Source organism: Taudactylus pleione, unplaced genomic scaffold, assembly GCF_031769625.1.
Source record: "Taudactylus pleione unplaced genomic scaffold, aTauple2 ptg000760l, whole genome shotgun sequence".
NCBI lineage: Eukaryota > Metazoa > Chordata > Amphibia > Anura > Myobatrachidae > Taudactylus > Taudactylus pleione.
The window spans coordinates 2,426,290-2,439,485 of record NW_028285162.1 but is presented as its reverse complement, the minus strand read 5'-3'; positions in this window follow the sequence as shown (position 1 = coordinate 2,439,485).

Here is a 13,196-nt window from a genome sequence, read left to right as displayed (position 1 = left end):
GGGTCCCACAGCCGCAGCATCATCCCTGACCGCTAGTCAGCCCAGGCCGGGGATCCGCCCCCCCAAAAGCCTGCTGCTGGTTGTGCTTAATACAGGGGGACCCATACGTCGTTTGTCCCCTGTATTTAGCACAACCAGTACTGGGGCTCCAAAGCCAGGGGCTGGTTGTTTTCTGTGGAGGGTGGCTACGCTTTTTTTTTTTTTACAAATTCACTTTTTTACATAAATGTGTAGATCTCACTGCTGCGTTCGTCCATCTGTGACTTATTGATTTGATTTTCTCAGGTGTATACACACTACCAGTGAGCCCTCTGTCACCCACTGATGCCCCTTTTGCACTGCACCGCTGCCACTGCTCTGCACCACTGCTACTGCCGCTACCCCATACGCCTTCAGCCGTCCTGCACTCTGCACCTCCCAAACCCATATATCCCAACATTTAAAGATGTTGAGGAGGTACAGGTCGCGCACCCAAAAAGTGGGCATGGTTGCTGTAAAAGGGGCGGATCCTTGCGGCTTCCCCCCGTTTTCGTCACTTTGGGGGCGTGCCCAGCACTCTCTGAGACGCTGGCCAGCCCCCAGGCTCTCCCTACACAAGAGAACAGATGCGCACTGCATGTTCTCCTCCTGCACACCCGCTGCTCTGCAGATCAGCGGTTTGTGCTCCTCCCAACTTCCCTGACACTGCGGCACGCAGGCGGGCCAGTCCCGGAAAAACGGGACTTGTTGGGAGGTATGCAAACCAACCTCCTGTGTGCGGTCCCCTCTTCCACCCTCTGTTGTCCACTGATGCACTGCACCACTGCTGCTGCCGCTACCCCACACGCATACAGCCGTCTCGCACTCTGCACCTCCCAAACCAACCTCCTGTGTGCTGTCCCCTCTTCCACCTGCATTAGTGTACCATTTTGTTGCCCTTCTCCCCTGCAGGTGGCCCGGTTTGCTCATCCAAACCCTGATGGTTAATAAATTTTAAAAAGCTATGATATTCCATAGACAAAAAACCTTAGTTTCACATGTCCCATTAAGACTGCTTAGACATGATCTGAAAATTCACAAAAACTATTGATTTTCTGCAACTCAAACCCCAAAAAGCAATGAAATTACGATCATTAAGGCTGACACCTTAATGGACGTGTTCCTTGCGCAATACAGATATGGTATGCCATGACACCATGTGCCTAACTGAAGATTCAGAACTCTCACAGAATGAGATTGCTGTCACTCACAAAATGGTGGAGCTGCTAATTCACAGAATTGTGTGCTCATTGGAATACACACATGCAGTCTATGCAACTGAGGTCAAAGCAGAAAATAGAGCTGTGCAGATGGGATAAAAGTGGTGTGGATTGGGTGAGGAGACAGCAGCGTGGATAGGTGAGACACAGGCGTGTAGAGGAGAGAAGGTTAAGCAGTACAGAGGGGGGGGTTGCCAAAGTAATGCAGATGGGTGGAAAACAGTGGTACGGATGGGGGGACAGCGACGTGGATGGGGAAGCAAGTGGCATGGACATGGGAAGACAGGCAAAGACAGATTGGTGCGGGTAAGGGAATACAGACTAGCACAAATAGGAGAACACACAACAGTAGGGATTGGGGAAGACAGAGTAGTGCAGTTGGGGGGGACAGTGGTGCAGATGGAGGGAAAAAAGAGTGCCACAGAGGAAAGGAAGACAGCGGCATGGCTTAGGGGAAGGCAGTGGTGCAGAAGGAGACAGAGTGGCACGGATGCAAGGCGGTACAGATGGAGAAAGACAGATTGGTACGGATGAGAGAACACAGACTACCATAGGAGACCACACAGCAGTAGGGATTGTGGAAGAGGGATTGGTGCGGATGGGGAGACAGAGTTGCACAGTTGAGGGACCAGAGTAGTGCAGTTGGAGGAAGAAAGAGTGGTATGGATGAGACAACACAGACCATCATAGTTCGGAGACCACACAGCAATAGGGATTGGGGAAGACAGATTGGTGTGGATGGGGAAGAAGACAGAGTGGTGCGGGTGTTGGGGGGAGACAGAGTTGCATGGTTGGGGGACCAGAGTAGTGCAGATGGAGGAAGAAAGAGTGCCACAGATGATAGAAAGACAGCAACGTGGCTGTGGAGAAGGCACGGGTGCAGGGCGGTGCGGCTGGGAAAAACATTGGTGCGGATGAGGGAACACAGACTATCACAGTTGGGAGACCACACAGCAGTAGGGATTGGAAAATATATAGCAGCATGGAGGCATCTAGGGGAATATAGTGTACATGCATAGACAGAGTATGATTTTTTTTAAAAATAAGGGAGATGAACGTGTATTCTAAATGAGATAAATGTATGAAGTGATAAAGATGTGGGAAGCCAATGAGATTGTTTTGGTGATCAAATGGGAAGATTGTGGGCATGCGGGAGCGACATAACTGCTCAGGGCCTGATTCAGAGCCGTACGCTATTTGCGGACCGTCGTTCTGAAAAAGGGGCTGGCTATTTAAATGAAGTGCTCGCTCTTTGCGGTCTGTTGACGCCTCTAAGTCTGAACGAGCGAACAAAACCTGCGGCCGCTATTTTGATAAAAACGCCCCCTGGCCACTCGCATCCTACGTCATCTCCGCTATTTATTTGATTAATCGAGTACATCGAAAGGCGTCTGAACTGCTCGCAGTGCTTGTGGTTGGATTTTCCTACCGTAATCATGCGAGCAGTTCAGGCTAAGAAACAACCAAGTGACGTGGTCGATGACGCTGCTTTGTTAATTATGCACATCCTTAAAACGCCCGTTTTGGCACGCCTGCGTTCGGATCTCCACTCCCCGCTTTCAAGCACCTTCCCCTGTTACCACCCACAAACGCCTCATTCTGTCACTCAAATTATCAGGCATTCGCTATTTTGCGAGCACATGAATTTCGACCGCACTGACTGGTTCGCGCATGCGTATTACGAGCCGTACGCATGCGCAGTTGTGCGAACATCACTCGGAAGGAACAAGCGGCCGCTTACGAGCTCTGAATCAGGCCCTCAGTTGCATAGACTGCATGTGTGTATTCCAATGAGCACACAATTCTGTGAATTAGCAGCTCCACCATTTTGTGAGTGATAGCAATCTCACTCTGTGAAAGTGCTGAATCTGCCGTTAACCACAGGGGGTCATGGCATACCATATCTGGATTGCGCAAGGAACACGTCCATTAAGGCGTCAGCCTTAATGATCGTAATTTCATTGATTTTTGGAGTTTGAGTTGCAGAAAATCAATAGGTTCTGTGAATTTTCAGATCATGTCTAAGCAGCCTTAATAGGACATATGAAACCGTAAGGTTTTTTGTCTGGAATATATATATATATATTTTGTGTAAATTATTCATTTTATTTTTTGTTGATACCAATATAATCTCTGCATACAGTTGAAGCTTGCTGAGTGACAATGTTAAATTGGATAATACCACCTAGCGTTATTCAACGTGGCCCAGCTGCTGTGGAACTACACATCCCAGCATGACCTGCCACAGTTTTGCTGTTGGGGTATGCTAAAACTGTGGCAGGGTATGCTGGGGTGTGTAGTTTCATAACAGCTGGAGGGCTGCTTTGGATGTTGAATTCCCCTGCTTTCCACAGATACAAACAGACTTGCCTTGACAGAACCGTAGCCTCCCTTGACACAAACTGACCATTGGAAGGAAGTCCTCCCCACCACTTTCACCTTTATTTCCTGCTGCTCTGCATGGACTCATGACACCACCATCTTCTGGACTCCTTTTACAATCATAGACAAAATGGAGTCTGAGGCTGTGCATAAGAGAGTTGCGATTTCCTTACAACACATTTTGCATACTTGGACTCGTTTGCTAGTACTGCAATTAAGAGTGTGTAAGGAAGGACTTAAATTGATCATTCAGGTTGGGAAAATTGAAGTGAATAATATAATATTTGCTCTATTTTAACAGATTTTTAAATATATCAATGGTAACTGACCCCCTAGTGGGTTGGAGGTGTTAATAACCTGCAGTGTAAGATGTACAAAGAAGTAAGAAAAAGAAATTGTCATGTGTATAATTATATTTTTCTTCATATTTCTTTTAAGCCAGGACAAAGAAGTATCTATACTAGTGCTCCACACTGACTTATCCTGTGCTTTGATATAAAGCAAAGAATAAAGGTCTTCAGTCTTTATTCTATGCTTTACAAGAGAGCACAGCGTTTAGAGTGGCTTCTGTGTCACATGATCTTTGTATAGTACGTGGAGGTCATGTACCTAGGGTCGGTCCTACCAATACGCAGGGTACGCTGCTGCGTTGGGAACTACCCTGTAGAGGGTGCCGCTGCCGTGAAGCAGACTGACATACACCATGTACAGTGAGTCACCATCACTCAACGCCTACTCCGGACAGACAGACTCCTTTGACAGGTGTACAGCTGTGCCGCTGTTCAGAGGAGGCTTGGTACTGACTGCTCCGGCAGAAGCGAGTGCAGTGCATTCTGTATTACTGTGCTGCTAACATCGTCTGCAGACTAACTGCTCCAGAATAGAGGTGAGCATTTTGATTAGCTCACTAGATTAACTAGAGAGGTAGGAGGTCTGAATGGCATGTCGGAGAGTTCTTGTTCATATGTTTGTTCTAAAGGCATGTTGGAATATTGCAAGTAATGCTGGCTACACACGGCACGGTCCATTGCGCACTCCCTACACACTGCACGATGTGTAGTTCCATGCTGCATTTAGCAGCATGGCGTCGTTCATTGCATCTTCCCATCTGCTGTGTTGTACAGCAGATGGGACGATGCGATGAACGACTTGTGGGCACACACACCATCTGGCAAACGCATTATGCGATCCACACAATATATTATTCCGATGTGTGTCTGAACGATATATCGTGCAATGGATTACTTAGCGTGTACCCAGCCTAATAGTTTTATTGCTTGTGTGGACTTTATTGAACTAAAGGATAATATGTGCAGCCTTTTATGAAGGTTAGAGGGCTAAATATGCAGTTCATGAAATGTCAGGTTACCCTTCGACTATATTATCTACGTAGTAATACAAAATTGCAACAATGCTGGCCAGCCTTTTTTTGCTGGATTTGTTTACTGTGGATTGCTAAGGGACCATTGCTACCTTACCAGAACAAAAGAGAGCACTTGATCCATTTCTGTGCTTTCTCATGTACTTAGTCACATTTTTTTTTAAAGATAATAGAAAGTGTGTGTTAAATGCCTCTTAATACTGTCTGTAGATGTGGGCCCTTATGATCTTATTCACTTCAGTGTTCAGTAGAAAAATGTGTCTTTTAAATATTTAGTTCAGAAAATGGGCACTTTGTTACTGTTTAAGGCAGTGGTTCTCAAACTAGATCCTCAGGAGCCCACAGAGGTCACGTTTTCCAGGTCACCCAGTAGGTGTATTCATTACTCAATGACACATTTTAAAAGATCCACAGGTGAAGCTAATTATTTTACTAGTGATTCTGTGAGGAGACATGGAAAACACGCACTATTTGGGGTCCTGAGGACCGAGTTTGAGAATCTGTGGTTTAGGAGAACGACACCTGCAAATGTGCTTGTTGAACATCTCATTTCAAAACTGGTTATTTAATATGCTGCTTTAACAGCTTTCAATCTCATGGGAAGGCTTTCCACTCCATTCAGCCACAAGATCATTAGTTAGGTTGTGCACTGGTGTTTGGCAATATGGCTTGGCTTGCAATCAGAGTTCCAATTCTGAGGCGTTTAATGGGATTAAGGTCAGGGCTCTGTGCAGACTAACCAATTACTTCCACACCAATCTTGGCAAACTATTATTTGATTGACCCTGCATTCTGCTTATATGTTGTAGCATTAAAGTTTTCCTTAACTTGGATTAGGGGGCCCAGTTCAAACCATTATTATTTACCCTTGGACAGAATAGGTTGCCTGGAATGTGCTAAACACAGATTCAGTGACCCATTTTATTGGTTACACCTAGTACTGGGAATATAGGGCTGTCTTGCCTTAGAATATATAATCTCTGTAGTGGTTTTTTCCATGGATCCAGCAAAGTACAAGCAGTAGTAAAATGGAATTTACCTATTAATCTAAAAGCCATCCAAAATTTTTGGGTATTCACCAACTATTAGAAATTAAATATAGTAACTTTTGGTTCTGGTGGCTCCTATTACTGCATTTACTAAGAAGAGTCCCGATCCTTCAAACTTGTCCCTCACTTCACAAAGCATTTGTTTCAGTCACTATTTTTCTACCAGATTCAGAGGTATATTATGTAATTAAAGTTGGCCCATCAGATGTCAAGGGAAATGCCATTCTGTCACAGTTTACAGGTATCTTGCTACTGATTCAAAGTTTTTATTGCGATGTGAACAATTGTGAATCTCTTGCAGTAAAATGCGCATTCAAAAACTGGACACTGTGACTGGAGGAAGTCAATGATACCATTACAATCTATGCTGATCACAAATTTCTGCAATGTATGAAGGCAGCAAATAGGTTGAGCCTTTGTCCGGTTTTATTCCTGGCTCTAAGAATAACCCCTTTGTTGAGGAAGATGAGTTTGCTCATCTTCCGTATGTACCTTTTATATACTCTGCAGCGAGGGGCTTAGAGAAAAGGTTTTTTTCATCAGCCCGCCAGTCCTGATGACTGGTGGGGACATCCCGCAGCTACTGGGCCAGATTAGGAAGCTACTCAGGTATGCACCTGCTCACCAACTTCTCTTTAGTAATAATAAAAGATAATGCATGAAAAAGATGGGGGAAGTCTGTCTCCTCCACTATACAAGATAGAAAGAGTCCCTTCTTTCAATCTATGTGCCCCATTTAAAGTTAAGGTATGATCACTGGGCATTAACCCCGTACACTACAGAAAAATTATACAATCCAGTGATGGAAAATTTCTCAGCAACTATCACCAGGCTATATCACCTAGTGCTTCTGAAAATGTTTTCCACATATTGTGCCCTAACATCCCCCATACTGGCCCTGCACACACACATGGGGGCTTCCTTGTTTGAAAAACGGGAATCTCCTCTTTACTCTTCAGGGTCCAGGCTCCACAGGGAGACCTTGGGTATAGGTGATGCAGAGTCATCCGTGCACCTTATGCAGTAAATTTTTATCCCAGGATGCACTTGGGCTGCCCTCTATACCCTGCCCCCGGGCCAAAGGCACCTCAGTTTCATTAGTTGCCCGGCCGGAGTCGGGTCACTGCTACTCGGTGGGGCTGATTGACAACCCTGAAGAGTTTATTTAATTTTTTCTACTTCAGGGTCCATAGGGTATCCACAGGATACCTTGGGGTATAGGTGTGACGTCAGTCGCTGGGCACCATAGAGTTAAGCTTTTCAGCCTCCCAGGATGCACTAGGGTCCCCCTCCTATACCCCGCCCCCGAGCCAAGGCACCCCAGTTTAGTTTGGTGCCCGGTCGGCGTCGGGTGCACCTGTCGGAGTGGGGGCTAGAAGAGCCCCTGAAGCTTTCTTCAGTGCAGCTCGTGCTGCACATCTGGATGTACAGCATGGACAGTCAGTCCTGACGTCCATGCTGTCTTCCCTACACCCCCGCCGGTACCAGAACGCCGGTACCGATCCGGGGATGCTGGTGAGCATCTGGGGTCACAGCTAGCGGTGACCCCAGATGTTCCGGACCATGGCCGGATCCAAGGGGGACAAAGGTAAGCAGCGGGGTCCCGCGGTGGGTCCCCGCTGGTCACATGGTCCTAAGTCCCCAGGCCCCCTGGGGACTGGCTGCAGCGTGGAGCCAGGCGACCAACCTGCGCTTTCCACTACCCCCTGGGACAGCGGACCGCAGCAGAGCGGTAGCGCTGCGGCGTCCCAGGGGTTAAATGCATGTCAGGGGAGCGCGCCTTCCCTGTCTCACAGCCGGCGCCTCCCCCACTGCACACAGCCCTCTCTGCATGCTGCCGACTGGTCCTGTGGCAGCGCTCCTCCCCCAGGCCAGCCTCCTCTCTGCTTCTCGGCGGCCATCTTCTCCAGAACGCATGGTGAACGCTGCTGGAAGCGCTGGACGGAAGCATCGTGGTCTGGGTCCCCCCGCATACATCTCCTCCGCTGTGGTCAGGTCTGTGTATGCAGCGCTGTGTCCTACCAGGCCCTGTGTCTGCGTAGTTGAGTGATCAGCGCTGTTAGTGCAGGAATTGATTTTCTTTGCATTGTATGTGACTGTGCTAGCGCTGCTGCCTGTAACTTTTCTCTAAACTGTCAGCTTTATTACTGTCCCTGTTCTTTCTGCTAAGCCCTTGCGGTGCGGTGCTGCAGGGTGGTCTCTTGCCTATTTAAGTTATAATTGGTGAGAGAGGTCACATACGTGGTGCCATCATGTCCGAAAGTGATTTTCCCCTCCGGCTACAGTGTACTACGTGTAAAGTACCGTTAGCGGAGGGGGAGGGTAGCGCGGAGGGCCTCTGCCGGCAGTGTTTGTCCATGGCGCGGCCTCTTACGGTTACAGCATCGGTACAGGAGCCGCCCTGGGCTTGTTTCACTCAGGCGCTTACAGCCTTAGTGGGCCAGTTAGCTCCGCAGCCCGCGTTTACACCGATGGGTTTATCCCAGCAGTCAGTGGTGTCGTCACCCATGCAGGGTTTCCCACGACAATTGGTGGTACCCCACAGTCTCCCTATTTCCCCGCTCACGGTTTCTAAGGAGCCAGCGTGGGTTAACTCCCTGACGAGTTCTGTACAGCACTTGTCGGATGTGTTGCAAGGGGAGTCTGTGATGCGGCCGCATAAACGGCCGGTGGCGTCTCTGTCGGCTCCTTATGAGGATGACGAGGGGACGTCTGATGATGGGGAGATTCTGGATCCTTACGATCAGGAACCTCTCCATACTAAGGACGCTGATGCTAAGTCCAAGGTATATATTCCTGGACTTATTCGGGTGGTCCACACAGCCTTTTTCAAGGATGTGAAGGGCGATGCCACAGTCTTTCCTCTTTCGGGTCAGTTGGTGGACCATTTAGAGGAGGCGTGGAAACAGCCTGGCAAAAGATACCAGCCGCAGAGACGCCTGGCGGTGGCTTATCCATTCGCGGATAATTATTTTGCAAAGTGGGAATCCCCTCCACAGGTGGATTCTCACGTGACCCGTCTTGTCCGTAGTGCCACATTGCCGATGCCATCCAAAGTCCTCCCTTAAGGATGCTATGGACCGCAAGGTGGAAATCTGCCTGAAGTCCGCTTATTCCCTTGCGGGGGGGGGCAGCACGGCCGGCTATGGCCATTTGCTGGGTTGCCAGAGCGATGGAGCGCTGGGCGGATTCATTAGAGGCTTCTTTTGATTCCGGCCGAACAGGCAGAGTTGATTGGCAATCTCCGTGATTCGGCCACCTACATCAACGAGGCAGCCCTAGACATTAGTACTCTGGTGTCTAGGATTTCTTCAGCAGCGGTAGCTGCTCGTCGCACCTTGTGGCTGCGATCCTGGAAGGCGGACGCAGATTCCAAAAAGGGTCTGGAGGCGTTGCCGTTTACCGGAGAAGTTCTCTTCGGTCCGGATCTGGATAAGATTGTGGCCACGCTGGCGGCAGCCAAATCGGCTTGTCTCCCGTCGGCCGCTGTTCCTTCTGGTTCTGGACCATCATCCTTTCGGTCATCTAGGGCCCAGGGCAGGCCCAAACCACAGTCGTTTCCTCGACAGGCTGGTCCTAAGAAATCGGCCAAGCCCCGGAAGCAGGCATGGAGTACCAGACGTCTGGCCCCCAAGCCAGATGACAAGCCTGTGGCCTGACAGTCCGGGCCTCCCTTTGGGGGATCCCAGGGTGGGAGGCCGCCTGCTACAGTTCGCCCAGTGTTGGTCGACCACTACGACAGACACTTGGGTTCTGGAGGTGGTTTCCCACGGATACGCCCTCTCCTTCCGGCACAGACCCCCGGCTTGATTCTTCACCACGGGTCTACCATCAGACCCGAACAAGGCTACGGAGCTGTGGAAGGTATTGCACACTATGCTCCAGGCTGGAGTTATAGTGCCTGTTCCATTCTCCCAGAGGGGCCAGGGTTTCTATTCAAATCTATTTTTGGTACAGAAACCCAATGGGTCATATCGTCCGATTCTCATCCTCAAAGCACTCAACAAGTTTTTGCGGGTCCCGAAGTTTCGGATGGAGACCCTACGGTCCATCATTCTGGCGCTGGAACCTGGGGACTACATGGTGTCATTGGACGTACAGGACGCTATGGCGGTCATGACGGCTTCTCTGCGGCTGCAGGGAGTCCGCATGTTGCCGTATTTGGACGACCTGTTATTGGTGGCAGGATCTCCAGAGCTCCTGTTACGCCACTTGGACCTGACCATTGCACTGCTGCAACGGCACGGCTGGCTAATCAACTGGCAGAAGTCCACTCTAATCCCGTCTCGGAGGATTCTGCATCTTGGAGCCTTATTGGCCTCGGGACAGCAAAGGATCTTTGTGACGGAGGACAAGATCTCTGCTTTACAGTCAAGGGTGCGCAGTTGTCTGCACAGCCGCCGGGTGTCCTTGCACTCGGCGATGAGGTTACTGGGCTCCATGGTGTCGGTGTTCGACATGGTGGAATACGCCCAGTTTCACTCCAGACCTCTGCAGCACCTGATCCTGTTCAAGTGGAACGGGCTGCCTCAGTCTCTGAAGTCCCAGACGATTGTGCTCACCCCGGAGGTTCGCCTGTCCCTTGCGTGGTGGTTACAGACGACCCACCTCAACAAGGGACGTCCGTTCTGGGTTCCAAATTGGGTCCTGTTGACAACGGACGCCAGTCTTCGGGGCTGGGGAGCAGTTTCGGGTCCACACTTGTTCCAGGGCAGGTGGATGCCGACAGAAGCGGAGCTTCCAATAAATATCTTGGAACTCCGTGCGGTCTTCAATGCTCTCCAGCAGGCACAGCGGTTTCTCCAGGGTCACCCGGTGCAGGTCCAGTCGGACAACGCTACCACCGTGGCCTACATAAACAGGCAAGGAGGAACTCGCAGTCGGGCGGCTCTCGTAGAGGTCTCTCGGATCCTGGTTTGGGCGGAGCGCAATCTTCCGGCCATATCAGCGGTCTTCATCCAGGGAGTGCTAAATTGGGAGGCGGACTTTCTAAGTCGCCAGGACGTTCATCCGGGGGAATGGTCCCTGCACCCGGACGTTTTTCAACTACTAGTGGACAGGTGGGGTCTTCCAGAAATCGACCTCATGGCGTCCCGGCACAACAACAAGTTGCCGGTGTACGGGTCTCGCACAAGAGACGAAGGGGCGTCTCTGGTGGATGCTCTGTCCGTCCGGTGGACGTTCCGGTTCGCATACCTGTTCCCTCCGGTCTCCCTTCTTCCACGGGTAATCCGGAAATTCAAACCGGAAGGAGGGACGCTCCTGTTGATAGCTCCCGTGTGGCCCAGACGGCACTGGTTCTCAGACCTTCAGAGGTCTGTCCGTGGACAGTCCTCTGCGGTTGCCGCTACGACCGGACCTTCTGTCTCAGGGTCCTTGCCTTCACCCGGACCTGACTCGGCTGTCTTTGACGGCGTGGCTGTTGAGACGGCCATGCTGAGGTCCCGGGGGTTTTCCAGCTCTGTGGTGCATACCATGTTACGAGCTCGGAAACCGTCTTCCGCGAGGATATACCATCGCGTGTGGCATACGTTCTTCCAGTGGTGTCGACCGAGAGGTTATGCACCGCGGGAGTTTCGTCTGTCTCGGATTCTCGCCTTCCTGCATGCGGGACTAGATCATGGGCTTCGCCTTGCTTCTTTGAAGGTACAGGTTTTGGCCCTATCTGTCTGGTTTCACCGTAGGATTGCTACAATCCCGGATGTGCGCACCTTTATGCAAGGTGTTCTCCGCATTCAGCCGCCCTTTGTTCCACCTGTGGCGCCTTGGGATTTGGCTGTGGTCCTGAGGGCTCTCCAAGGACCGCCGTTTGAACCACTGGGCTCAGTGGATCTTAAATGGCTAACAGCTAAGACTGTTTTCCTTCTGGCCATTGCTTCGGCCAGACGTGTTTCTGAGTTAGGGGCTCTTTCTTGTAGACCCCCTTTCTTGGTTTTTCATGGGAACAGGGCAGTGCTCCGCACTTGGCCCGAGTTTCTTCCCAAAGTTGTTTCCCAGTTTCATGTTAACGAGGAAATAGTTGTTCCGGCCTTTAACTCACCGGGTCTTTCTGTGGGTGAGGCCTCTTTGGATGTTGTGCGGGCCTTAAAGACTTATCTTGACCGCACTTCTTCGTTTAGGAAGTCGGACGCTTTGTTTGTCCTCTATGGCTTCCGTAAAAAGGGTTGGCCTGCTTCAAAGCAAACTTTGGCAGCCTGGATCCGTATGGCTATTTCTGAAGCTTATTTTCATGAAGGCCTGCCGGTCCCTCCTTCTCTGAAGGCTCATTCCACTAGGTCTGTGGGTCCTTCGTGGGCAGCTCGACGTGGTGCCTCTGCAGTTCAGATCTGCAAGGCTGCTACGTGGTCCTCTGTCCATACCTTCGTGAGGTATTACAGGTTTGACACCTTCGCCTCTCAGGATGCTTCCTTCGGGCGGCGGATTCTCCTTTCTGCACAGGAGCGTCCCCACCCTTAAAGGATACTGCTTTGGGACATCCCCAAGGTATCCTGTGGATACCCTATGGACCCTGAAGTAGAAAATATGAGATATGGTAAGAACTTACCCTTGTTATCTCTATTTCTACGAAGTCCATAGGGTTCCACAGGACTCCCGCCCTGTCGCACCTGTGCTGCAGATGGGCTTTGCTCTGGTCACCGGTTTTCCGTCTCCCTCTGGTGAGAATGTGATTCTTGTATGTGTCCAGATCTTTTTTCTCTCTCTTCCTTCTCCTCCGGCCTATGGCTTGATAACTAACTGAGGTGCCTTGGCTCGGGGGCGGGGTATAGGAGGGGGACCCTAGTGCATCCTGGGAGGCTGAAAAGCTTAACTCTATGGTGCCCAGCGACTGACGTCACACCTATACCCCAAGGTATCCTGTGGAACCCTATGGACTTCGTAGAAATAGAGATAACAAGGGTAAGTTCTTACCATATCTCATATTTTTTCAAAGATCTGCATGAGCGGACAGTCCAGGGGACGTCTGAGCTGCTGTTGGCGCCGAGACGCCGGTACGGATCCGGGAATCGCGGCGGGAGCCCGGGGTCTGTGCTAGCCAGACCCCGGAGGACTCCCAGAACTGCAGCCGGATTTATGGGGAAGTCTGGTAAGCTGCCGATCACCACCTGCTGTGATCCGCTCGTTGCAGTCCTTTTTTCCGGGATCTCT